Source organism: Ceratina calcarata, unplaced genomic scaffold, assembly GCF_001652005.2.
Source record: "Ceratina calcarata isolate Rehan_Ccalc_2016 unplaced genomic scaffold, ASM165200v1 scaffold9, whole genome shotgun sequence".
Taxonomy (NCBI): Eukaryota; Metazoa; Arthropoda; class Insecta; order Hymenoptera; family Apidae; genus Ceratina; species Ceratina calcarata.
In genome coordinates this window covers 711,414-739,018 of record NW_017180367.1, presented here as the reverse complement: position 1 = coordinate 739,018, position 27,605 = coordinate 711,414, and the positions used below count along the sequence as shown (strand labels likewise).

Here is a 27,605-nt window from a genome sequence, read left to right as displayed (position 1 = left end):
CTTTTTATTATTACTTTTCTGTTACGTACTATTGTCATGTAACAGACAAGTAAGACTGCGACTTTCATGACGTACTCATCGTTATGTACATAATGCGACTATATGTATGTACGAGGCGGGGTTACACAAATGTTACAGAACGTAAAGAACGTCGTTACGTCCATAGTACGTCTTACAATTAGTTACATGTCTATGCTGCACATTAAAAATTTGGAAAACAGTAATTTTAACGAAAATTATTTACTTAGTACATAAGTAATGAAATAATTGAATTAAAAATAATGAATACTTAAATTCATGACTGGTATCGTTACAAATAAAATTTAATTATACAATCTGTTAATTTATAGTAGCCACTATTAGAGATGTGAAACTAGTTTTTGCTTTGAAATTTTACTTCCCTTGCACTTTATTCTACGTCGTTGTACTGAACTATTATTAATATAAAACAAAAGGATAGGTGATATCCAGTATTGAAGCTGCGTCCGATATGTATATATGTATATGTATGTATACATTTGATAATACTTTTCGGCATAGCTGACACTTCATGATGTTATATGCCATCACCCGCACGGAAGGTGTTAATCAACTTCAGGAAGTTTGCTAGTGGGCGGTAGTTGTCGAGCCAGTATATGCATTCTATACTAGCCAGGGGAATTTTGTGGACATCGCGCGGTCAACCACTCTAATATTAATAGCACGGGTATGAAATTTGCTTAATCATGACTAACGGGATGACCCAATGGAATGACAATAATTTGCCAGTGTTCACTTGCGCCATCAATTTCGAATAAATGATCCCCAACGAAATTGCTAACAAAATTACGCATTATAATAAAAAGAATAGCGCATTTTCACCATTCTCCCTCGTTATTCTGTTAAACACGCGGGAATAAAATTACTCAGTCCCTTTTTAACAGTCACCGTCTTTCTTTTGTGCCCGGGACGCGTAACGTTCATGTAAAAAAGGGTCGCTATGAAAAGCGACGCGAATTTATCGTCGAATTTTTCAAGGATTTCCCTGGACAACGCTTAAATTTTTGTTCCCGCGATATACAAACCGTACACGCGGGATGAACCCGTCCGTCCGCTGTTTGTGTCAGCTGCTGTTAGGACCGTAATGAGAGGTGCCATAACGTAAACGGCCGAACGCATACATTCGAGCAATTACCTCGCTTCAACTAATTTCTGTCCCTGGGCAAACTTGAGGAATTCCGCTACGCGCGTTATGGTCACGAACGTGCAAGGGGTTGCAAACGGAGAAGGGATGGTCAACTGGCCGAAGAGGAGGCGGAGGTCGCCGCTGACCATTTCGTCGGATCTACTCGCGTTCTCATTGTACACATACGATGTTGCTGTACCATGTACACACGCGTGAGAAGCGTACAAATACAAAGGCGACGCGGCCTTTAGCGTGTTGGGACCGCGTATGCAACCGAGAGGGTTGTTTGTCAAGAGAGTTTTCAGCGGTGAACACGCCGGCCAACGAGTATTACGGGTTGGATTAATTCCTGACAAAAATATATGAAATATTGTCGTGAAGCAGACGAGCCGGGCCACGCACACGAACTCTTGGCTGGCTTCCGGCGTAAAAACCAGTCGTATATGTACAACGTTTGTTGGACGTTTACCTGTACGTTTTGTGTTTTGCTTTCGGATTGCGCGCTAAGGTTTTCGCAACGAATTGCCCCCGGGTAAAAGACCTATCTCTCTCTTGATATGATTCTCATGCCCCTTTGCACCTTCGCGATGATCGTTCTTTACCCCTCTGGATTTTTCGCTACAGAAACGTTAACTCTTCGCGCACCCTTTGGGTTGTACTTTTTCTCTGAGTTTGTAAAGCTTAACGATTGGTCATATCAATTCACAGCAAGAACGTTACAGTTAAATGAAATTGTTGTTTACAAAATGCAAGATTGAATTGTATTATTTAATCACATATAAAAAGAGTAAAAAGTTATTTAATTGTATGTTTTGGTTTATCTGATGTATACCAACCGAATTACGGGGCTTAATAGGATGATATCGAATAACTCTATCAAATAAATGGAATGATTGGACGTGAATAGCTTAAACAGCTGCCGCATAATAATCCACGTTGATGCGGATCTATACTGACGTGACACTCTCTATCTTTATTCTTTACGAGTGGATGTTCAGTCATCCATGTTCACGCGTTTCTCTCGAACGTGAATGCAGGATCGGTACGGCTACACTTCTTGACGCCTCTTTGGTAGCATGTAAATGGAAGAAAGCGTCATTCCGGACGATACTCGTGTCTTGCGCACTCTGACTCGGTGCTATTTGCACGCGCTTGTACATCGCCTCGCGTCGACAGATTTCCGAACAAAATTCCTTTCCTTGATGTCTGGAATAGTCGAGTCATTCAAGTTCCTGGCGACGTTCTATTCACGAGAACCGGCGCGGCGGCGGCTGCCCACTCCTTCCTTCCCGTATGTCGATTCATTCCTTCAGCGAGTGAATCGACGACGATTTACCTTTAGAAGTGGTCAATCTTCTCCGACTTCCTTTGATCGTGAGAATAAAGATCGTGACACGAGATTTACGAATACAAATTGACGCGAGTAATCCCTCCGCATGTATGTACGTTCGCATTCTCATTGCCCTCTATCCTAATATCCCTTAAAGTGCCGATCGTAATTGGCCGGCGTAAGTTTTCAGGTATATACACGCGCTCCGGTAGGAGTTACGTGCATGGAGGAACCACGAGGGTGAAATCGACGGAAGGGTAGAGCGAGGAGGATTGCGAGGGGAACGAGCTGCCGCGAAAGGGTGCATTTGGCGTAATCGAAGTATCGCGTGCCGCAGTCACTGTGGAACGATAATTCCATTACGCGAGAGAACAAACGTACGTACATACGTACCGCAAAGGCAGGACATTTTTATCGCGTACGATCTGATATTTCGTCGATCAGCGTCCCGGCGTTGTTGTAAAAGCGCGTGCGTGAGATACGCGAGTAATTCTCCTCGCGTGGGAAAGCAACGTTTCCAGCTGGCATAAATATAACGAGAGGAACGTGTACGTAAGTATGTACATAGACAGGACGAACACGGCTAGTAGCTTCCCTCCCGACTAATGCGAGCTCGCAATCGTTCCGCTCTTGTAACGTTTGTAAACTATTTATTTGACTGTCGTGAAAAAAACTTTGCGAAATAATTCGATGTACAAGTTTTGTCTCTTCTCTTTCTCACTTTCTCATCCCGAAGTACACGTGGATCGTTATTATGATTCGCCGGGTTTTGACGCGAGAGAGAGCCGGCCTGAACTTTCTTAATCTGAAGTAAACCAAAGCGCGGATAATACGCGTCCTCCGGCCATTCGGGGACTTTAATAATCTAACTTTTCGCGCTATTTTGCGCCCCACTTTTAACCTAAAAATTGCTTTTCTTCCCTCGCTTAGCGGGAACCGTGCGGTCGAGGGTTGAAACGAGTATTTACGTGTTCTCGCGCCCGCCTCGTGTCATTCTTTTTCAACGTACCCCGTAAAACGTAGCTCGGTTGAACTACATGCTTTCTTTTGAAGTTCCGCTAACTTCGAGGGAAACGAAACACCTTATTGCCTATCCATCAATAAGACACGACTGTTTCTTCCCTCGTTCATCAGCGTTTCGACGTTCCCTCGGTGAAAAGACGCGTTAAACGATCGACTTCTCCGATGTACCTCCACGAAACCTCTCTTTTATGCGGAGGATAAAAGTGGCCGGGATATTTCATATAGATCTTCTGAATTACAAAGCTCGTGGATCGTAATAAAAATCGGCTTTCCGTATACCTGTCTACACGTACGCATCCTATCTTCCACCGCCTTTCAATCTCACATCTAGCCCGACTACTCTTGGCATTTATCGGGTGACGATCGATTGCAGTGCTCCCGTGGACAATACCAATGTGAATTTCATTCTTTCGCTTCGTACCGCGTTCAGAACCGTCAACAGCGCACGATGCTTTTACTGTCCTTTCTTTCATCCCTTTTTAACGGATGTAATTCTTGCATGAATTCGTGCCTGCGAATTCTCATACAAATACACGCCGTTATAACAACATGATCCTCTTCTCATTGTTTCGCTGCGTATTCCGATATTTTATGCCATAATTTATTGCCTACGCCTTGTTAACAGACCGATTTTAATAAAATCTATATCGCCCGAAACGATTCGCGAATCGCAGGACCATACATCTGCCCAGCCAACGAGCAACAATCGGATAATCCACAACATCGCTTAATCCTGCGTGAACCAAATGAATGTCTCTCGTAATGGTTCCAATGTTTTTCCATGTTACGAGGAATCTCGTTTGCAATTTTCATGGTTGAAAAATCTTATATTTGTTTACCGCCAATCTCGTAGTCGTGGGGGAAAGAGGGTTTTTCAATTTTTGTTATACCGTAGATTTAAGGAAAAAAAAAGAGAGAAGGGAAAAGCTGCGAGAGGCTCGTCACATGATCCGATTGTATCGAGCAAATGTCACGAAAAACGAGCGGACGAATTTGTTAATATAGGCATCAGCCATCATCCGTTCACGTCATTAAAATTAATTGTCATATATTCCCGACATTTGCATAGATAATTACGATTGATGGGTGTGACCGATTACCGTACGTGATGCGACGCTTCTCTGCCGGCAAATACTTAGCAAATGAAATTTCACGCGTACACGAACACGCGCGTTTTGGAACGTGAGCGAAATGTTCATCGTCTCGTCCTACACGTGCGAAGATTCATGTGAAAACCTAGCGAAACATAGCTTAATTTCTAACGTATCTCCGTTATTTGATATCGAAAAATTTAATTAATTCCCACCCTCCTTTCGCAAAACTCTTTCGGACCTAAAACGTTTTTTAAAACTTCGACGTGCAAGCTTTCTACCAGGTTTTAACTATTACGTTCGTGCACATGAAATATCATTTTTTCAAACGTAACAGATGTTCCTGTAAAATATACTTTCATTCGAATAATATATTAATTATTTTTAAAGTATAAATGTGATTCGTATACTTCAAACTGTTCCATTCTTAATTTCACTGGTCATAATAGATAATGAAGGAAAACGAGATAAATAGTTTTTGGTTCGAAAATGCAAACGGTTTTCCTTCCATCATGGTACGCAGCAACCTAAGAGAAAAACTCAGTAAGGATTCACGAACGTTTCCTATCGTATTCTTCTTGCCCCGCATTCGATTGCAGAATGCACCCGTGCCGCTCTCGAACGCTTGGATCTCTCGGAATTTCCGACGAATTTTTCCTCTCGCTGAGCGACTCAAGTAAATTAAGTCTGGTCGTCATTATTTGAAGCGAACACGTAAATGAAATTAATTAGAACCAGAATAGAAAAAGTGGTAAAGGTCCGAAACGGAAGGGAGAGTCAGATTTTCAAGACATTTCTATTACTTCGCCAATGGAGCAGAATTTTAAGCCCGAGTTTTACCTCCAACCTCGGTAACTGTTGACTAATGATCTATCATCGTTCACCGTTGTCGCACTGTCTTGCTCCCATTTCACCCGGACAGTGTAATTTTATTTTGTATTTATTCGAATCGCACAATAGTTTCACTGGTCATCCATTTAGAAACAACTTAAACATCAAACGGCGATAAGGTTTGTTAAAGAAAATATATTCTCTATGAGTTTTATATTAGATTAGGATATATTGTAAAACGTATAACCGAATGTGACGTTCTAAGACTGCACGAGAGGGAAAACTTATTTGTCAAATTTTTGATAGACGAAATGCTGCAAGACATTGTTCGTGAATTCAAGAGAATTTACTTTGAATGCCGCTACTTCAAGCAAGCGTAAGGAACTGTTCCGTGTTCATTACCCACCGCGATACACTTCCACCGAAGACTAAGATTGAACGGCTTTCGTCCGACGCGAAGCGTCTTCGAATTTTTATTAACTCTGAAATGATCCCCGGACTAAAGTTTTACGTCTGTGAAAGTATTACTGCGAAGTTCGTGCCGGCGAGCGAATTTATGGTATAATATCTACGGAGAGAGAAAAATGGAATGAAACTTTTTCGACGTTTGTCTGCAAGCCAATCTACTGGCGATCAAATTTTTTGAAAAGGAAATATTGATATATTTTTGATACATAAGGAGCTATAAACAAAATCTGAGTCTAGACGCCTTATTTTTATCACACAAGGGTACGAAATGATGCACTAAGTTATCCGTAACAATCTCAGACGACTTACTGTGTATATTTTTTATCGAAAAATGACTTCGGGAAAGAAATAGGATCATTATTTTATCTTTATTAGCAATCATTCTCGGTGAACCAGCCGCCTGACATGTCTGACAGGAGAACGTATATCAAACATGAAAATATGTTCGTCTCTCACCTTGGGCATCGTTAGACAGGCTAGTAAAACATTCGGACGGCATCACACGGTGTTGGCCCATATTAAATTCTTAGCTGGTACTGCGTGTCGGTCTTGATGGCCTTCATTAATCAATGCATTGTGCCCGGCTGGATAAGTGGCATCCAAATGTTTCGACATTGGCCATCCTCCTCCTTTACGATCGTTCTTTCCCTCGCGTTTCAAGTTCAGTCAGTCCCATTGCATTACACCGATTGTTTGATCATTGTGTTATGTACAATTGCGCCTATCGTAGTTTTATCTCATTATAAGTGAAACAGAACGCGACAGGTCAACCGTATCGTCTCTTCCTGATATTTGTGTCGAATACATATGCATCGAATTGAGGAGCAGCTGAGGAAGGAAATGGTACCCAACGATTAAAAATAGATGCCGAAGCTATCATATTTTTTATATTAGATTGGTGTGTACGAAATGAATTTCTGAGATTTGCATTGTTCAGTTGAAAAGCATCTAGTTTTGTCTTGATCTCTAAACAACTTTCGTATATATTATCTTCAATTTCTTAAATCTTCAAGGAACATTTCACGTTTATATTTTAAGATTAAATTTTGAAACGAAATTCATTCTCGAGAACAGAATCTGTTCCGCAGTATTCTAGGAGATGTCACTACTAGTTCTTCAAGTAACGCGAGGTCACCCAAGAGTTTATATTGGTGCTTTTAAAGCTCGGACTGGAGAATACGATTTCAAATAACTATAGTTATTTAATCTAGAAAACGTTCTGACACGATCAACATATAATATGTATATTATTATATATATTTATATCACCATTTATATAATATATATACAACAATAATATGTATATTGTTATACAAAACTTACTATTGAATTATATCTACAACGATATTTTGTTGATCGTGTCAGAACGTTTTCTAGATTAGTTTTCGTCAGACTATTAATCAGAGAATAATATTGATTCAATGACACGTTAATGAACATTACCAAAAATATTTTATCTAGCTATATTCCTAAATATTCGGAGAAAGTGGTCGTTTCAAGTTTAAGTGTACGCGGAGCGCGTGTACGAAGCACGCTAACTGACCATTATGCAGATTTCTAATGATTAGATATATCGGTCATTTGCCAGTAAAATGAATGTAATACAGTTTTGTACGAGATCTCCGCTCCTTTCGCCCCTTCCATCCATTGCTTCCTTAGTTTGTTATCTTGACTAACGACCCCTTGCCCATAGAACAGTGGCCGAACGTACGACGTAAAGAAAGAAAACGACAGAAGAGGAAGAAACTCTGACGTGGATTGAAGAAAAGCGATCAACTCTTGGAATAGGTTCGCTTCGAGTCAGCGGAGGTTGAAAAGTTGCCCTTTTCGTTCTCCGCCGTTTAACCGACTGTTCGTCGCCGATTCGAATCAAACTAGAATTTCTATTTAGAGCTAGGCAGATAAATGGTTCCTCGCTAAGATGAAAGCGTCGCGAAATATTGGGAATTGTGTAACGATATATCGTGTTCTGATGTTTGGACGAAGTCCAAAACGCTCTCGTACTACGAAAATACCCCAGTTTAAATATTGACCTTTTAGGGCAAATACTACAGGTTTTTTGCGGGAAACCTATTAACCGCAAACAATGGTACCGTTATCCCAGATTTCGAGATTATGCTCAATGTATTACTAATGCGAGATGTAGGTATATACTTTGCCTGACGCTTCTCCTGTCTGATGCAATTACAAACGCTTCAGCTGGAAGACGAGACACCCAGTGCTTATGTATAATGAATCAGCCCGAGCTCTTGTGTTACACTACATTCAACTCTGCTGTACATAGATTGCTTCGTTCTTTGAGGGGGTGACAAAAAATGACATACACTGTCGCTAGGTAATATTCAAGTAAAATGATTATTTACGTTAAGTTTAAGGAAGGTGACGCCTCGACAAACGGTTTGTCATATATTAAAGGATTTAATACCAGTCTTAAATATTCATGAACGTCTTACTTCTCGGGCAGCGAGCCGCGGCATCAATATTTTACGTCGAACCGGTTGCACGATACAGTCCAGCGGAAGATTAAATAATTGCACCAGATTCTTGCTCAGGAATTAGTATTATAACCGCCCTTAATAAACGCCGTGCGTTCGCGTGTTAACGTTAACGTACCTTAGGATCTGGCTACTATTTATGCCGATTAATTAGGGCGATTTTGTAATTAGCACGACACAGGAAAGCTGCGCGCGCAGTTTAACTACCCGATCTTATCGAAACGCACGAAACGGCATTGAATACGTTGACAGAGAAAGAGAGAGGATGCTTCTTAGACTTTACTCCGAGGATGCCGACTTTTTTATTAGATTACGCCCCTCGATATAGCAATGTCGGTTAAGCCTAGCATTAGCATATTTCAGGCTGCATAATTTATGCACCCATTAGATCACGAGGGAGAGAAAGGAGCGAAACTAAAGGGGTGGACTTCGTATGTACATTATATCCAGGTTGAAGGGTTCGTTCGAAGACGGTTTCCGTGGGTTATACCATTCGTAAAGTCTTATTTATCGATTTTGGTTATCAATGGGATGTCTATATATGCCACTGTCATTTGAATCTAAACGCGACTGTAAAACGATTTATGCCGTTGAAGGGGTTTAAAATATGCTCTACGTCGATACGATGATGGTGCGAAAATATGAAGAAAATTGATATCCATGTAATCTGCTTTCATTAACCGATAATCTAAAGTACTTGCTTAATCTGTTTTGATTTCAATTATTCATAGCTTTTTGCTAATCCCTAGGATAGTCTACAGCCGTAAGTTATCGCGGCATAGACAGTACGGCGCCGCGGCGCCAACTTTCCGCACCACTTGATACTACAAGGGGAATGACTCGAGGCACCGTCGATCGAGTGATTAAAATCTTCATCACTGCTCTTATAGCCAGCTATTCCATTAAGAGAAATATAATCGTCCAGAACCAAAGGAATATTTTTCTGTTCCAACGGAACATTGAAAGGGGACAGAAAGCGCGTTAGAAACTAACGTTCGACAAGAATGGATGGGAAAGGAGTTCCATAAATTGCGCTTCACCCCTCGTTGGCAAGAATGACTGATCGATAATATAACCCTGCGAAAAATTGCTATGAAACGGTGAACGGTGTAACACATTATAACGGTGAATTTAAGCTACGAGCGAAGAATAGGGTCGCGACGCATTGCTGGACCACCACGAGCATGTTGGACCATATGCTGCTTCGGATTAGGAACACATACGCGCGACGCGTTGCTTCGCACGGTTTAATTACTATTATAGTCGGGATAATAATATGAGTGCAGAAATCTCAACGTCTGAAATTGGACAAGGTGTCTAGTAAGTAAATGAGTTTAAATAACTGTTATAAATTGTAATAGATACAGAAATATATATTAAATCTCAGCTTAAGTGACATCGATCATTTAATGCTTAAGATATTTTAGCTACGTTTTGAATTAAATATACGATTAAATTACTTATTCAGTTAGATTCATCCTTTTAATCACGTCGGAAGTTTCAAGCGAATATTTAAGAAATTGCATTATGAAATATAAGCCGAAAGTGGAATGAACTTATAATGTTGGGATTTATAAGTGGCAATTATTAAATAGTTTCCTAGGTGAGTACGACTTCTCGTTTAAAAAATCAAAAATATTTTAAATAACTTTTTATTTGTTGTTTTTACATGATGGTGATAATATCTTCGATGCTCGCTTGTTAATTGCAAACTGGAATCCGATTATCCTAATTATGCATATAAGTTACAGTTACATCTCTCCCGTTCTATTCGTCTCGTGCTGGCTCACATCTCCGTGCAGTCAATATACTTTACTTAATAGTGGATTTCCTGTGAAATACATCTCTGAACGCGATCATTAGGCCATCGCTTTCGCAATGCAGACGAATGAACTTCTAGATAATTAATTGTACTATCATTGCGTTAATTAAACCAGTTTTTCGGTTTAATTAATTAGGATAATCGGACTAGCTCGTTTCCATCACCAATTACGATTTGTACTCTCTACGATTTCGGTCTCCGGGTGAAGCGAGCTGAAACTTCTAGATGCACGTCCAATAGATCAAGGAACGAACTTGATACTGTTATCCGTTAGCAGCTCCTCGTCGTGGACCTTGTTCAATCGACAGATTCGATCGTAAACCTCAGTACATGTAAATAGCTTAAAAGAGCTCGGCCAATATCGGTCGATGCATGCAAGGGTTGCAAGATATAACAATAGAGGCTTTGAAACGCTTATGAAAATTACAGTATTATCTAGATCGAAACGCGGGGAGTCGAGTAACACTGGCGTACAGCAGAATGAATTGCCACATGCATGCTCGTAATCATTTTAGAAGGTGCGTTTGTTTTTTCATGTGCATTAGGAACTGAAAAAGTACATAAGTGTACATGTGGCCTTTAGACACGTTTGCCAATTAATTACAACTGATGACTTTACACTATTTGTAGATTGTAAAAATGACAAAGTCCTCTTTTCTATTAGTACTTGCTGGTACTAACAGAAAACAACGATCTTTTAGTCTAGTGTTTTATAGTTTGATTAGAAAAAAAGTTGTGCATCAGTTGTCATTAATATTGTATCTTTCCTGATCCATAGTAGACGAGAGACGCTCGGCCCGAGGTAAGATGAAACCGAGGGCATTTTAAAAGGGGTGATCGGGATTATTAGATGCACGATGTTGGCTAGAGAAAGGCACAATTTGTGCCTCTCAGGAATGTTAATACGCGACGGTATCACGCCGTCGACCTTAATCTTAGAACGATGTCACCGACGTAAGCGTTCGTATGTGCATCCGCTTAGCTTGTCCCCTCAAGACGTTTTAAAAATGCAGATCGTAGCGTTGCGCTATGACCTAAGAACGCCGTTAGTCAGCTGAATTTTAAGGAGGCGAACGTCTTATCTCCGGTACGAGATATGTACCGCCTCATTAGCGATGCCGAAGTCTAACATTCGTTAACGATCAGAATATCATTAATTATTAAAAGTTTGCCGACTGTCTTCACTTAGTTAACATTGTACAAAGAAGTCAGGAGCAAACTGAAACCTGTGTATAAAAAGACTTGATTCAAAGTACACGTTACATCGTTTGATAATCGAGAGAAACGCAATTTCCTCGTAGATTTATAAATTATCCGATTTGGTTAGCTAATTAACTCTGCCAAATGTAACGGTTTTTTATTAAATTAATTGTCCAATTAAAGATTACCGAGGAACGATAACAGAATATGTCCGTTTCATTTTCCATAAGAAAACAGACAATGACTTTATTAAGCTTTTCAGGCTTTGTCGTATTCCATTCATACATACGTATGCACGGCTGTACGCAACCCGTCCGATTTCGTTACGCAAATCGTTGTCTCTGAAAATATTTTCTTCCGTACGTGAGATTGTTTCCTTTGCAAGTATACATCTCCTTAACTCGCGCCCGTGTATCCTATTTTACGGTAATCCTTTCGAATTGTTTACTTTGGAAAGTTCTTGTTCCATCCATTCGCTTGAATACGCGCACGCTTCTTAAGATCACGGTGTCCCATCGTTACATGTACCAGTCTTTATTTAACTAAATTTTAAGGACTAGTAAGGATATCGTGAAATATATGTAATACTTGTATTAAAATCGTACATTTCTTGCAAATACTATCGAGCTACCTTAAAAGTATCATTATCGCGATGACATCCACTTAGCGTGCAGAGATCCAGATCTGATAGAGTGGAACGTTATAGAGTGACGCAGGTATACAGTGAGACGAATTGAACGTCGATACGCGAACCGGTACAAAGTCTGTCGGTCGTTACGTCGGTTTTTGCGGCAACAGAAATGAGGCGTCAAATGACTAAGGCCTGGCTGTGTCCCGGCCAGACTTCGCCCATTTGTTGCAGACTTTCTTTCCGACGTCCAATCGAGTTTGCGGTTTAACTCGTTGAGCTTTGGGAACGCATCTGTGTGTTCCGCTGCTCAAACTTGAGCCGAGCGCGTGTTCGCTTCCGCTTAAATCGACCATCACGATCCGGTCCAACTTCTATCTACGCAGAAACGGAACGGAAGGAAACAAAACGAGGAGGAGTGATCCCGGCCTGGCAGTTCGTCGTATTTTTCTTGTTGCCCGGCTAAGTTAACTCAGACACGATTCAACAGTAAAACGTTCCTTCGTATGTGCATGACGTTGAAACGTTTACAAGAAAGATTAAAAAGGTTCTCCCTTCCGTTTTATTTCAATCTACTTCTTTCCGGCTCTTCATTTTAATCTAACTTCTCTTTGTCTCGCTCTACGATTTTCCCCGTGCCGTTCCTTCGTCGTTCAAAGATTTAGCGCTTCGATAGTCTCTTTTTTCTCCTCGTTAAATAGCAATTGTTAGCCTACAATCGAGGATGACGAATCGAGTGCAAGATGCATATTAATAATGAAATAAAAGAGACGAGGTTGTCGGCAAAAAGACCGATACTTTTATCCCGTTAGTTCCTTTTCAGACCTCATTACGTTTTCTTCAAACGAGTGTTCCGATAAACACTCGACGAACAAATTGTCCATCGTTAACAAACCCAGCGCCGGGTATGCCGGGTACAAATACTACGAACGAAGACAAGAAGATTCGACGAATTTGTCAATTTTAAATACGATTATAGATATCTGGAATATTGCTTTGGCTGCGTTGCTAATGGTGAGCTACAAGAGCTGTAGTTGCTGAATAATTATTTTCACGAACTCTCGCGTCGCCCGTATTATCCTTATTGCAATTTCGTTATTTTTACTGAGAGACTCGTTCAATTCTTCACTCGTCCAGATTGTCCTCGAGTTCGTGATTAATGATTTAACTTCCCTTCTGCCGAGGATTACGGTAAAGCGGACCAGGTGAACGATTATTAGGTGACGATGAATATGCAACAGGCACAGATTACACGTGCACACAGATGTGCATGCCACTCGCACATATATATGTATACATATACATATTTATTATTAAATTAGAGGGCTCATTTGCGGCTGAGTACACGAGATTAGTTAAGTGTTTGTCGAGAGTCATACCCGCGCATAACCGCGGTTGATCTTCTTCGCTCGGTACCGTGTACCGACAGTACCGACACGCGCGCATCCATTAATAACTCTGATTTATGTGAGAATTCCTCGTTACGGCACACGGGAGCCAGAAATTGACAGTCGCTCCGGTCGCCTTTGCAATAACTTCCACGCCGTGTAAATTAACGAATGAGGTTGCACTTTGTAGTCCGTTCACTCGGTTTGACGAGTTCCGACAGTATCCTCTGCTCCGAAGGCGTCCCGGAACGATCCTTCTCAATTCCGAGCACGATCCTTTACAAAGTATTAAAAAAACAATAATCTATGTGCGCGCTGATAATTAGACTGCAAATTTTTAAGGAAAATAAAATTCTACAAAAGAGATACAAAAAGACAATTTAAAAAAATAAATCTTAATTGAATTTCCTTTTATCCTTCAAAAATATTATAAACATTAAATGCATTCTTCATACCTTCTGCACATCAAATTCTATAAATGCATAAAATTCGCAGTGATAATAAAGAAATCTTATTTATTTTGATTGAAACGTATGATCATGTGTAAAATGTTGATCGGTGAACATTGTTCTGTGAAAATGAAACGTTATATCTCTCGTGTACAATGTCGCTGAAATGGGGTTCAGGTAAATCTAGAAGATGCAAGGGAGCGATAAACAAAATGGCACGAAACGAGATTCGCGTTTGTTTGCAGTCACTTGTTCCCGTTGTTTCGTTACGCCTCCGTTCTGTACGCGTCAAGGCAGTTATCGTCGTAACCGTCGATATTGAACAACCGGTGTATCCACGACGGATTTGAGTGGACGCCACGATTCTTCTCGAATTTACGTAAAAAAAGTGAGACCGGTGATTCGAGTTTTGCATCGAGACAAACGTGGACCGAAAGAAACAGATCGAGGTATATACGCGTGGTTTTGCAATAACGACCAGAGATACGTGGCAACGATTGTTTGAGTCGCGATTCAATCGACGATCAGATGAATTGAGAGCACTGTTGACGAGGTCGATATTTTTTCTGAGCAAACATGTATCAGTCTCTGGACTGGAAGAGCTATCTCGTCGCCTGGATATTCAAGATCTCAATCACGTATGCGACTCTCTACCTAATATGCATTGTCATATGGATAATTTATTATCACGCATCGCTGTACATAATTTGCGCTTGCTAGTAACGGGACGCCATGACGCAAGAAAAGGAAAATGGTAAGCTTTTGTGAAGTCTTGCTCCGTTATTTATTCCTCAAATGTGTGACTAAATCTCAGATTTCTTTATAGTGCAACGATTTATCGACGTTCGAGTGTTGTCGGAATGTTACAGACGAATCGGTGGTGAGCTGTTTCGTATCGAATTTTAGTGTAAGTTTCTGTTCTTTTCACGGAAATATTTCAATAATTTAAGAGTATATCAATAAAGTCAGTGTCTGCGTATTGAAAACGCTGTGTTTCGAATATTTCGCAATTGTTCCTAAAATATTACAATGTATAGTTGTAAAAAAAGAGCAACGAGAGTCTGTAAATGTTTGGTCATTAATAGCAGCTTGTTGGGAAGGATGTTTCGTTAGGGATTTGGGGTACTTCTCAATATTCGTCGAATAACACACACATAATTTTTAGCTAAAATATCGAGAAAGTATGCGTTTGCGTAATCATCATAGATAATCTGCGCGTTCCCGCGATGATTTACAAGCAGGTTTTTATTCTCGATACCAGGAATGCCTGAGAAATTAATACGGGGCGACGTGCACGAGCTACACGCGTGCATCAGTGCACTACGTATTAACGTTCCGTTATCGGAACGATGATGAAACATAGGTTTCGACTTTAAATTATCACAGACACAACGTAAAAAATCCGGGAACCCTAGCTACGGTTCGAATAACCCACTGCGATGTTTCAGTTGATTACGCGGTAAATTATACCAAGGGAATACCGTGGAATTAAAACGAAGTTTGTAGCGGCACAGCCTCTCGCTCGTTCGCCGTTTGAATCCTTTCTCACGTCCGTTCTACTCAAGTTAACGAACAAGTTCGCAAGTTCGCCAGGGAACGGACAGAAAAAAACTGTCCAATAGCCTAGCTGGGGTAAAATTATATTCTCTCCACGTTCGTGTGGATCTTTTTTAGTTACGAAAGTCAAATATCTAAAATTGAACGAGTTCTGGTGCTTAAATATTTGCTCCGTTTCGATCAGTCCTTATAGAACCTCTTTTTTCTTTCTGTATAGTTACGTTCTGTTTATTTTTGACAATGTATGCACTATAATGATTTAATCAATAATATATAACAATCAATAATTATATCAATAATAAATACAGATAAACAGTATGAGTGCAGAATATAGTGTAGTGTATAAATACTTTCTGTAGACAATTTTGTATGATAATACACATGGAAATTTTTATAAAACTTGATGTATATTTTTCATCTTTTACTCAAAATTAATATGTAACAATGAATACACAGATGTAAACTGGAGATTTAGAAAACACTTGTGCTACGTTTACTGCAGATACGTACCATCCTTTATTCTACGTTCTAATTAAAATGTCATCTAAAGAAAAATCGACTGATTAACACGTCAAATAAATAACGGTTTATGTATTGCGTTCTATTTGCGACAACGTTCTTTTCATTCGTCTTTATAACATATTGACAGGGATTATAGGACGTACATATCTTGGAAAGTGAAAACCGATATTGTTCAATCTGATTTCGATGTCTCCATTGAAACAAAGGCTTAATGAATTGTTTGATTCGTAAACGATAATGTACATGTATATACGTACATGTATTGTGCGTAACGTCGACGTGTCGTATGGTATTGACGTGTAATGTTGCCAAACGAGCAAGCCAGCACTGATTTCGTGACAATTTCCGATTCAATTCATGCATCATTGTGCGAAGACGAACTGGAGGATCAGGACGGAAGGTGAACGCGAGGGACGGAGATCTAGGTAGGAAATAGATAATCATCGGACGTTTAATTGCTTCCTAGGCGATAGTTGGAATTAAGGTATTTCTAACATGTACATATACGTATATACATGTGCATCGAACGTATTTGTACGTAAATACGTATGTTGCACGTGTGGGGGTAATTAATTATTCCTTATGAAGGCACACCTTAACAGCTTAGGATTATACGGACGTGTAATCCTAATATTTTCACCAAGCTCGTTCGCAGTGACATGTTGCACTACAGATTACCGCTGGTCGCTTCTCTTATTAAAGGGCCTTACCAGTGTGACCGCCTAAAATTTACGTCATTTTTGGGAATTCTTTTAAACTTTATGGATGTATTTGCCTATAAATGAACTATGTAAAATAATTTTGTCGTACAAAAATAACTAAAGGCGAAAAAGTTATGCGCTATCTCTCGGACGCCATAAAGAAGCGCCCCAACTGCTGACATCATACAGTTCGCCAGGGTACCTGAAATGAAAAAAAAACAAAAACGCTCTTAAACTAGACATGTTTTATCATTAGGATATCCGAGAAATGTTGAAATCTGACAAAATGGAGTTTTAAGAAATTTTTCGATTTTTCCTTAAAAATGTCTTCACGTTGAGTTAAACTTTGATTTATTCACCGTCGCTTAGGTCTCTAATAAGAAGATCAGTGGTAATCTAATACAAGCATGTCTTTCCCTGAAATGGATAAGTAATCAAGAAATAACAGATTGCACGCAAAATCCACAAGCAACTGTTGCATTAAATCCATCGCGGGAGACAGGTATACGAAAGCTGACCGCCGAGATTCAATTATCTTTCGCTTAAAGGTGATTAATTTTGACGGGTGAATCGCCCGCGAGAATGATTCGTTCGCACGATCTGCTTTAACACGCTCGTTTCGCTTCAACTGGCTCGACAATTTGTAGACTTTCTCGCAACCAGTTCTTCTCCCGCAGAGAGTAATCGCGAGGGTGAGAGCCCACGCGCGTTTCTGCGATCGTAGGACAAAGTTGGATAGAGCGCAAAGGAAAATTTATGCGGTGTGTAGGAATGCGTTGGCAACGCCGATCGGTTTACCTATTGCTGTTTAAACTCCCTTCGCGTCGATTTATAGTTTCCCGTGCATGAAATTGGGAATTAGCGGCGGTTGAAGCCGGACATTGCGTCGAGTCGTAGCTCACCCGCTCTCGTGCAATGCTACACTACACTGCGCGACGTGATCCTTAGATATTGCTAAGGGTTCAAATGCCTTAATCATTTTACTGAGGATTCGCGAAACGATTAATTTTTTCATGGTAGTACTCCCGTTGCCGTTGTTTCGCTGCCTCGCAAGTTAAAATTCACAAAAAAACACGATTTTTTCCGCTCCTCTCACCGTGAAAATAAAATATTTTAAATTCCCAAATCGAGTACAATGGGGTATTCCATAACGAATTAATTTATTTTAGAAGCTCGTTTGTTATATCACTCGGACAGTCTATTCTTTTGCTTGATTGAAGACTGAAAAGAGAAGTTGCATCAATTTTCAACTGTATTTTTTATATTAACTTGGATTAACATGTAATCTCAAATGTGCCTGGCAGTCTGCAGCAGTATTAATAAAAAGAGTGTTTTTATTCATCATTTCAGCGGCGGTACCGTGGCAATTTTCCATAAAAACATGAATGCACTTGAGAAAATTATTATTCTATTAGGTCCTTTACTTAATGATACAAGAGCCCTTAATTTTCAGAAAATTTCGTGAATTCTAATTATTGACTAACGTACTTCGAAACTATTACAAATGTGCTGGAAGTGTATATGTATGTGCAACTTCGTCGCACGGTTGCTGCGCGAGGGTACGTTGGACAAAAATGAGTAAGATAGTAAATGTAGGGTGACCGGTGTAATTATTTCCGTAGTTGGTCGCCTGCCCTATTTAACCTGTACAATTTGCATGTACGATGGTTTTGCACGCTGGCTCGCCCCCAATGTCGCCGTTCGCCCATCTCAACGCTTCAATAAAAAGAGCCTTTGCACTTGGCTCGTGCAAACGGTTCTGCAAAATTTTTGTCCCGTTACAGCGTGTCCACCGTTACCGTGCTGAATATGAAAAAAAAAAAAAGAAAAAATGTGCAAAACGGACTCGTTTACTTCGTACACTCAAAGTTGCGTAGATTTCAAAACGTTTTTCCGCTAATAATGAGCGGGCGGCTTAAAAAGACCGGAAAGACCACTTGATAATTAAATTTTCTCATTTTCCGGTTTAAAAATTCATTCTGCAGATGACTAGAGAAAAATGGTATGAAAATACTGAAACGTTTTAAAAACTACTTTATGTAGAAATTAAAAACATTCGGATTATTCTTAAGAGACTTAAAAGTTATTACGTTTTTCAACATTCGTCATGCAAAATATTTATGTGTTGTACATGATAAATTTTGCCTAATCTCGTTAGAAGTATAATGAAACGTGACAGTCATTAATACTTTATTTGTAATAGATATGAGTGAAGTAATTTCTGATGAATATTCAGATATTTTCGACGTAACCGTGTTTTGAATTAGAAAATTGTTTACGACTTTCTTTGATGCAGGTTGTGATTGAATTTCGATTATCCGTGAGTATTTCAACTTTCGCGAACGAAATTGTTCAAACTAGACGGTGGTAGAATTTCCCAGCTTTCTCCGTGTTATAACGTGTAGCCCGGCGCATGTTTTGGAGGAAAATTTGTTTTGGCTTGTAAACTAGTCGTTGGACTCGGCAACGCGCGTGAATTTTCATTTTGGTACCGAGCCTCGGCTATGCTCGTTCCTGACAGACAGGCGAGACGCCTAAGCGAACGGGAGGTCTTTGCAGTCTGCGGGACGCGAGGGGCGAGCGCGACGGCTTTACTCGATTTTAATAATAATGTGATAATGCGTTTCGGGCTTATGGTCCCGTACACCTTAATTGCGAATTCTAAGTCCATTTTGGCGAGCGGTCATCCTCCGTGTAAATAATTCAGGGCGCACATGCGACCGAGGCTAGGCTGCTTCTGCATGAATGTATGCGAGCTGTAACTAGTTTACTGATTATTAAATGGCCCTGGGCCCTCTTCATCCACCGTACGACCCAGCAACCCTTTCAGCTTACAACGCGCACCAAGCAGTGCGCGCGCGTTCCATTGAGTGGTCGAATACATTTACCGCGCACATACTTTCCATAATCTTCCGGTTTGATATCGCCATATCGGGAATTCAACGCGTCCCGCTCGCCCTTTCGCGCCGGCCCTTCCGCTTGTTCCCTTCGAGTACCGCGACACACACGATTTTCCTCAACTCCGAATGTTTGCATGCTTTTAAAAGTACGTGAATATTTGAAACCCGCCGGTATTGCCGAGCGTGAAAACGTTGGACGACTGTGTTAAAGTAGATCGCTAGATTTTTGCCAGCACGGTGCTCTCTGTGTAGTAGAGATCGAGGACCTCGAGGAATCCGGATCAGTCGATTTCTCCGGACTCTCAAGATTCTGGGAACTCTTCCAAGCTGTCCGAGAGCTACCGGATCCGCACGGACTTCTGAAATCACCGGAAAACGAGGAATCTACGGATCGCCTGTGTATCGGGTGTCGTGTATCGGCTTCTACAAATTCAGGGTTTGTCACCGTTAACTCGTGTCTCGTGTTCAACAAGCTTCAAGACGTTCTATATTACATTCTACCGGCTCCGGACTGTGTATACAAAATTCTACAAGTATATGCTCTTCCATACTCGATTCTGGTTATGGTTACTAGACGTTTTACTAGCTGCGAGATTTTAAATTATCTCTCATCTATCACGGAAATGAGATTGAACGCAGCAACGCTACATGATTTATGGATGTCGGGACGCGTATAATTTTGGAACACTTCAACGCTTCCACGGTTGAACTGATAAAGTCCCTTCGGCTGACAAAGCGTTAATGACGACATCGTTTCGCACTAGCGCGTTCTCATCGCGAATTCATCCGACGAGCTCCCCCAAGATGTTCATTTAGAGGATCAATTACCTTCCGGCTGATTTTGTATTCGAACCGCGTCGAAAGCCGCCTTTTCTTTAAACTGCAGGACACTGCATTGTGCATCCAAATCCTGAATCTCAATCAGTAATTATGAATCGTCGTATGTGTCGTCGTGGTATGAGGACACGTTCAATATCCTCGTCCACAATTAAAACCTTGTTATCATACACAGACTGTTAAGAGCATTCCCTATGAGTTACTTCATGCTATATTTAGTTTAAGCTCGTACTGACAATATCGATATCCTCTAATGTTCCTGTCGTTCGGTGCAGACAACAAAAAATTTTCACAGACGATTTCCACGTAGTTCCGTTACTTGCTCTCTAATCTCGTCCAATCGATACGAAAGTCTCACGCTTACTCAGTGTCACAGGCAGCAGCAACAGCAACGGCGGTGGCAATCCTGTCGACACACAGGGAACTTTCGATAAGAGCACACTTATACACATACACACCTTCTACGCTTCCTTCTCCTGTTCCCAGAAGCGCGTAAATTTGTTAAAGTTCCGCTCTCGCGACGTTGCCCACCTCGCCCGCGCGTTCCCGTTCTACCGATTCAGATTGCGTCCGCCGAATCTCCGTTCTTCGAATACTTGGCGGTGGCACAACGTTGCGATGCTCCTTTGAACTTCTATCAGCCTCTTTCCTAAGTTAATCCAAGTCCGTCATTCCGTCGTTCTGAAAGCTGCCACAAGTGAAAGGGTTCAGCTTTCCGGTAATCTTTCTTGTTAATCGAGGTCCTTAACGTCTCTTTCTAGGAAACATACGTGTTTCTAGCACAAGTCATTTGGTAAATATGTATATGGTTTACGGAACTCACTATGAATGATTTTGAGTTTAATATATTTCTGTAGTCACAGATTATCGGAAGCTTGATTTTTAATAACTTTTTTCCTATATTAAAATCACAGTCATTGTTCTCGTAAACTATTTTCGTACATTATTTTCAGGAACTCATTTTGCAAATAGATATTCACAATATCACTGAATACAGTTATGTTTAACTATGGTTGTTTGAGAATCGTTAGTACGGTGAACGTTCGATTATTCTTGTACAATGAATTCTTTTTAGTAAACTCGCTGTGAAATAGCCTCGTTTCGGTTCACATGCAGATTGAATTTTCGGCCGGAAATTGTATGTCAATCCCGTAGAAGACAATTACGGCGTCCAACCAGATCAAAACCGTATCTTTGGGTGCCGCGCCGATCGATAGCCTATCAAAGCGGTTAAGATACCACTTTTCAATCAGTTTTCCATTTGCATCGATATCTCTTTTACGCAATGGCCAGGATTACCTTTTCAAGTAGTCTTTTTGCAGCGGATAAAAGGGTGCGATCATTTAAGAGCCTCAATCTAAATCGATGAATGAGCAAAACGTTTTGTTCCAAGAAATAGATTAAAAAACGTTCATTCTCGTTATGTCTAGTCGTATATTTATATGTTGATAATTCTTATTGTAAAAAAGAAGACAATTCTCGTTTAGTAGATTGCACGTCGAAAATCCTCGCAAAGAGCGATTTTCAATTATTTTTTTCAATCCCTTTCGGCGGCCGTTTAAGCTGCAATTACGCTTAAGTGGAATGAAATTCCTGTTTTTGGTAGCTCTCCGGTATTAGCTTGTACTAACGTAACGATGTTTCTTTTCGCTTAGCTACGCGGAGTGTACAATCGGCCTATTCGAGTGCCGAACGGCCGGAGGGTCGTTTCCAATCAGATGTGGCCAATTAAAGACCAATCGTTTCCCATTATGTACCTCCTCCTCCCATTTGTGTACGTTCTCCGGTTTGTAATGTAGTTCCTCTATCCTTCTAGAAAACGTTTCCATTATATTCGTCGATCGTCCAATCGATTCGTACTCATTGTCAGTTTCAAATTGCTGGAATATCGCGATCGTTCTGAATCTGTCAAATGCATATTTCAAATGTGTAATAACGCGTTTTCCTTTCAATCTTACTGCTTATTTCAAACTTCATTAGAATTTCTTTTCATTTCCATTATTTGTAATGTTTTATTTTTCATACAAAAAGTACAACCTAACTAAATCTTATCGATTTATTTCAAACTGTTCCGTTCATTAATCTTCAATTTGACACCTAATAAGGAAGACACGTTTCATGTACGTAAACCTAATATTGTACGAAATTGGATTTCAAATGAAATAGTGATTTATCTATTATTTTTCATTTCTAATCTTTATTTCGGTGAATTTGATTTTCTAAATCGCGGTATTACATCTCGTGGATGTTAATTTTCTTGGCATCTATCGGATTCCTTAAGCGGACGGAGGTCGGCCAAACGTGGAACGACAGAATTCCGCGCGAGGCAAACGTGAGAAACTGTTCGCGTTTCTCGCAGCCGCGTCTCACTGTCCGCGTCCGCTCTGTGCCGTTCGTGCATTATGCAACCGACCGAGAGATCTTCTGAAAGTTTTATCGAGCGTGCGTGATCTTTTTAGCTGCAAGCCCAGTAGGAATGCGACGGACGTGCGCATCGGAAGAATGGATAAGTGCCTCGTTCGCCGTGCATTTGACGAATTTCAAGCTTCGTTGCCCGCGTCATTCGACCAGTTTCGAACAATTTATCTCCGAAGTGTACGAATTGAGAATGTTTTCGTAGCAAATACACCGAATTCCGTTCGAAAGAAAAATAAATCCGTTACGTAATTTGCATTTCATTGAACTTTCTCTTTTCAATAATTATCAAGTCGTGACAAGCTGTGAAACTTGCCGATTGATATTTTCAGGTTCAATGCTGTCGTCATCAATCGTAAAAATTCCTGTTATGCCAAAGCATACGTACGTGTATAGGACAGCGTACGGCCTTGCCACGGCCGGTGAAGCCACGTCATGTCAGGCGAGGGCGCTTAATTATGCGGCGGTGTAATTAAATAGCAGGTAATTGAGGGACGTGGAAGGTATTATTGAAGTTTCTGACAGCAACGAAAGTGAGTAAGAGAGACGAGGGGAGAGAAGTATCGGTTGTTTGTGTGCGCGGTCACGAGCGTATCAATATGCGTGTCTGGATGCGTGCGATTCGCACTGGTGTACGTTTGTGCGTGCGCGTGTTTCAAGGGGGATGGTAGCGGAGAACGCTGACGCTGACATGCGCGGTCAGTCGTTCATGGCTGCGGAAAGGGGTTGGTCGACTCATGCATATGCTAATAATATTCGGAGATGCACTGGCTTCTAGGCAGAGATGAGCACCGGCCAATTCCGCTTCGCTATCGACTACTCTATCCCTCTTTTACGTGCGTGTGCGTATGCGCGCCCCTGCGTACGTCTTTGCCTTATTCGACAGGAATCTTGCTGGACAGCGAAGAATCCAAAGTGGTTCCTATCCATGAAAATACTTTTATAAATTAAATTCAGTATTATGTATTACTTCATGATTGCTAATTTACGATATTACCTAACATTTCTGCTAAAAACTCCATGTTCACAATAAATGAGTAACTCACAGAACAATGTTAGAGGCACGTTTGTGAAAGTCGCGAAGTTTCATTGAAATCGGACAATGGTTGATTTTCTCGATAAATGCGCAACAACCTAATAAAAATGATCTCCGCGATGCAACGATTTAACGTTTATCGTCCCCGATCTGGTGGCTGTTTCCTCACCAACTGCGCTCTCCAGATTCATCAGACGGATGGATTCAATCCATCCAATTCATCTTCGTCTATCAGCGATTGCGACGTTTCTACTTTTAAGACGTTTCCACCTATTCAGAGTCCCGTGACCTTTTGGCCACCAACTGTCCCATCTGTCCCCATTGGCCTGCCAATTATCGATATGCTAGAAGCGCTAGATGTGTGTTTTTGAAATGTCGTTACACGCTAAGAGAAATACCGATCCCCTCCGTCTCTTCGCTCGTCCCGTTTTCCTTTTATATGTGTCTCTCGCATCGAACGGCGGCGTGGCCCCTCGTTAGAAATGGAGTTTCTCAAAGATCAATCTTGGCTGAATGCAACTTCAAAGCGGCTGTGGTAACGCGTGCCTTTTGATTTCGCGACGATCCACAACGCGAGGCGACGCGCTCCATTCGTTTGAAGTGAAATATATCAAGCCAATTGCCACCGGCGAGGGTGGAGGTGGGTGGAGGGTACCGTCGATCGTTTATCAGGAGTATCAAACAACGAAAGATGCACGTGAAATTAGATCCTTTTCAGAACAATTCGTACAGCGGAGATCGATTTTCCCCTCTATTTCTAGTCATCGTATCATTTAACGTTATATTCGAGTTGACATTCCTTTTCGGGACGAATTCGTTGTTTACCGACGCGGGTGATAAAAGGTAGGGTTATTTATTCGCAGCATGCGGGTACGTACATTTTCAAAATTCCAAACGATAATACAACTATTTCGCTGGATGCGCACGTAGCACGAAACAGTTCCGATACGCGTAGCCAACTTTTATAACTCGTATCAGCTCGTTAGAAGTTACAACCTAAATGTTTTGCTCGAAACTAGGCGACGCGAGATACCGGGTTCAACCGTATGCACGATGTCGCGTAGCGCTAGGAAATCATTTTACAGGCTTGACATGATTTATTAGAAAATATTTTCTTTTTCCTCTGGTAATTTATCGATAAGAAAATGAAAAGGGAATAACAATGATACTTTTACTAATTATGATCGGTGATTCAATAAATGAACTGCTGTTCAATGTACTGATATCTGTTATTGCACTTTAAATCGTGGGAACTGACGAATCGCAACAGGAAGAGGCGAACGCAGAGCTTCGACATTCCTCGACGCAATAGGACAGTGCTAAAATTTATTGTACGAACAGTAGACACGCAAGGCTCGCTTCATCGTCAAACCGGTCTCATTTCTCGTAAGATCGCGCCCCCGTGCAAAGAGCGCATACCGAAGTAGCTGGCGACAAATCCGGTCCTCGACTTTCTTTTTGTAGGCTACTTAATCGACGGCTTATTCGGATACGATGCACCGCTGGTTTTGATTTTAAACCGTGTTGCTTAAGACCAATTAATTGATGCGTAAATCTTGACGATCTATGGAATAACCAGTTGTCCAAGATCCAACATTTAATCTTATGGACGGGACAGAAGTCGCTACTGAATAGCAATTACAGCAATTAGTTCTTCCGAGGCTGTCGTAAATAATAAGCAGAAAATTGCAATAACTTATTAATACATGCATTTTGCACATTATTGTAATTCAAGTTCTCTACGTTGCGTATAATTAGCATCGATGTAAATGCAGATGCACAGATTCCTAAGAAAATAAGTTAATATATTAAAGCAATAAAATGTGAATAGAGATTTAGTTTCATTAATAAATTATTGCAACCTATATTTTAGCTACGGTAGGTATATACCGTCCCGTTCATAAATCTTAGGACATATAATAAGATACTGTGAGGTAAAGGTGTGAATGAAAATTTGCGAAATTTTAGTGGAAAATTAACGAGAAGACTCTCATATCAAACTTTAATGCTTTAGAACCATCTTCACAGGTAATCATGGATAAAACTCTGGTTTATTTTCTATCCGTTTTTCTTTATTTTTACATTCGTATCATTGTGTTTTCTTTCTTTTTTCGTTAATATCATGGAAAGTAATAAGTACCCAAAGATAGAATTTTAAATGTAAGATCCATTTTTCTTACTTTATTTTCTATCAAAATTTCAAGTCAATCGGAGGGTGGAACCTTTCGGAACAACAGTTAAGAATTTGATCGGTGTTTTGTGCGGGAGATACAAACGCGCGTCGTTAAAGACATTTTTCGCAGAGTCCCTCGGAGACAGGTCTCGGAATCGTGAATCCAAACTTATTTCTCATCAGATTGGTTTCTCGCATTGCGAAGCGGACGCACGGCGGCCCCTTCGCGTCGCGTCGCACCGTGTCGCGTCGCCGTCGCTCTCGTTTCTCGTCGTCATTTTTGCAATGGCCAATAGCTCATTTGAATGCGCCGTGGTTCCGTGCATCGTCGCGGCGGACGTTAACGATTCTTTTGTTTTACGTATACGCCGGTAGACTTGGCTCAAAGTCAGCCAGCAGTTGAGAGGCAGAGGGACTTGATTTAAAGCCGGCACGATATCTCGGCGAATCGCACTGTGCTTAACGAGCGCTGGCCCCACACTGTGTGCGTGCGTAACACGACAGACTCACTTGTTCGATCGGCCTGGCCTGTTCCGATTCTCTTTCCCATCTCTCGTTCTGCTCGCCTCCCTCTCTCTCTCTCGAGTATTTTCAAAAATACCTCGGTATTACCCCTGATCCCTATTGCCGTTTGTGTACAATGCGTGGACATTGTGGTGAAATGTGGGTCGAGGCAGCCTCTTTACGCGTGATCTGCTAGCCAACCCGGTCTCGATTTCCATTATATACTATCGATCCATCGCGTACCCTATTTCCAATGCTACTTTCTATATTCGAACGCTGACAAAGACATCTCGGCATTTTCCTGCGAACTTTTAGCAATCTCTGTATGCGAAATGTTCGTTTTAGAAAAATCGTTAACAATACCATTGGATATTTTCTCTTTTCATTCTATTACAAGTTCTTTTTAGCAACAGTTAAGTAAATACGTCAGCAAGCCTCTTGTCATAGAAAAAAGACAAAACGGAAAGTTTAATCTGATGTTGGAGATAAACGTAGGGGTTGCCTGACGAATCTGTCCCCACAGGCGACCCAGCAATTTGTCGCCAGTGACTTCCCCTTTTCTCACTCGCCGAACTTCTTTACGAATAAACAACAGAAAAAGTTTGTACCACGTGGGATCGAGGATGGCAAACATATTCTCTCGGTTCGTTTATTATTCGAATATCAACGATACCGGTGCGATCCCTCTTCTTCATCCGGCCCAAGAACGAGGATGGAGACAGAAGCCGGTGGGTACGGATAGTTACAAGCGTTTACACGTATTTGCGCTCACGACAGGAGAAAGATTGGTGGTGAAAAGGGACGCGGTTGGTCGGCGGAAGGCGCGACAGGAAACGTAATGCGTTTAGTTGGTGGCTGCGCGCAACCGTGGGCCTTTGTCAGCCGTGGCAATGTGTTCATTCCGTCGCGTCGGACAAACAACGCGGGTAGAGTATCGTTTTACGGCGAACGCCGTGCGGATAATATATGGAAAGTATAAATCGAGATAGGGCCGGGAGAGGCTCGACGCCGCGCTGATCTCGCGACACCGCACAGCGTAACGCCTCTTTGCTGCCTATTCCATTGGTATC

General features: G+C 41.1%; 1 long non-coding RNA gene across 1 annotated transcript; it reads left to right on the top strand.

The window, feature by feature from the left end:
- The first annotated feature begins 9,208 nt into the window (after positions 1-9,208).
- Positions 9,209-12,224, top strand: LOC113465125 (uncharacterized). The gene is made up of 3 exons (XR_003389948.1): positions 9,209-9,723; positions 9,872-10,006; positions 10,149-12,224. It is a non-coding gene; the product is annotated as an uncharacterized LOC113465125 (long non-coding RNA).
- The last annotated feature ends 15,381 nt before the right edge of the window (positions 12,225-27,605 follow it).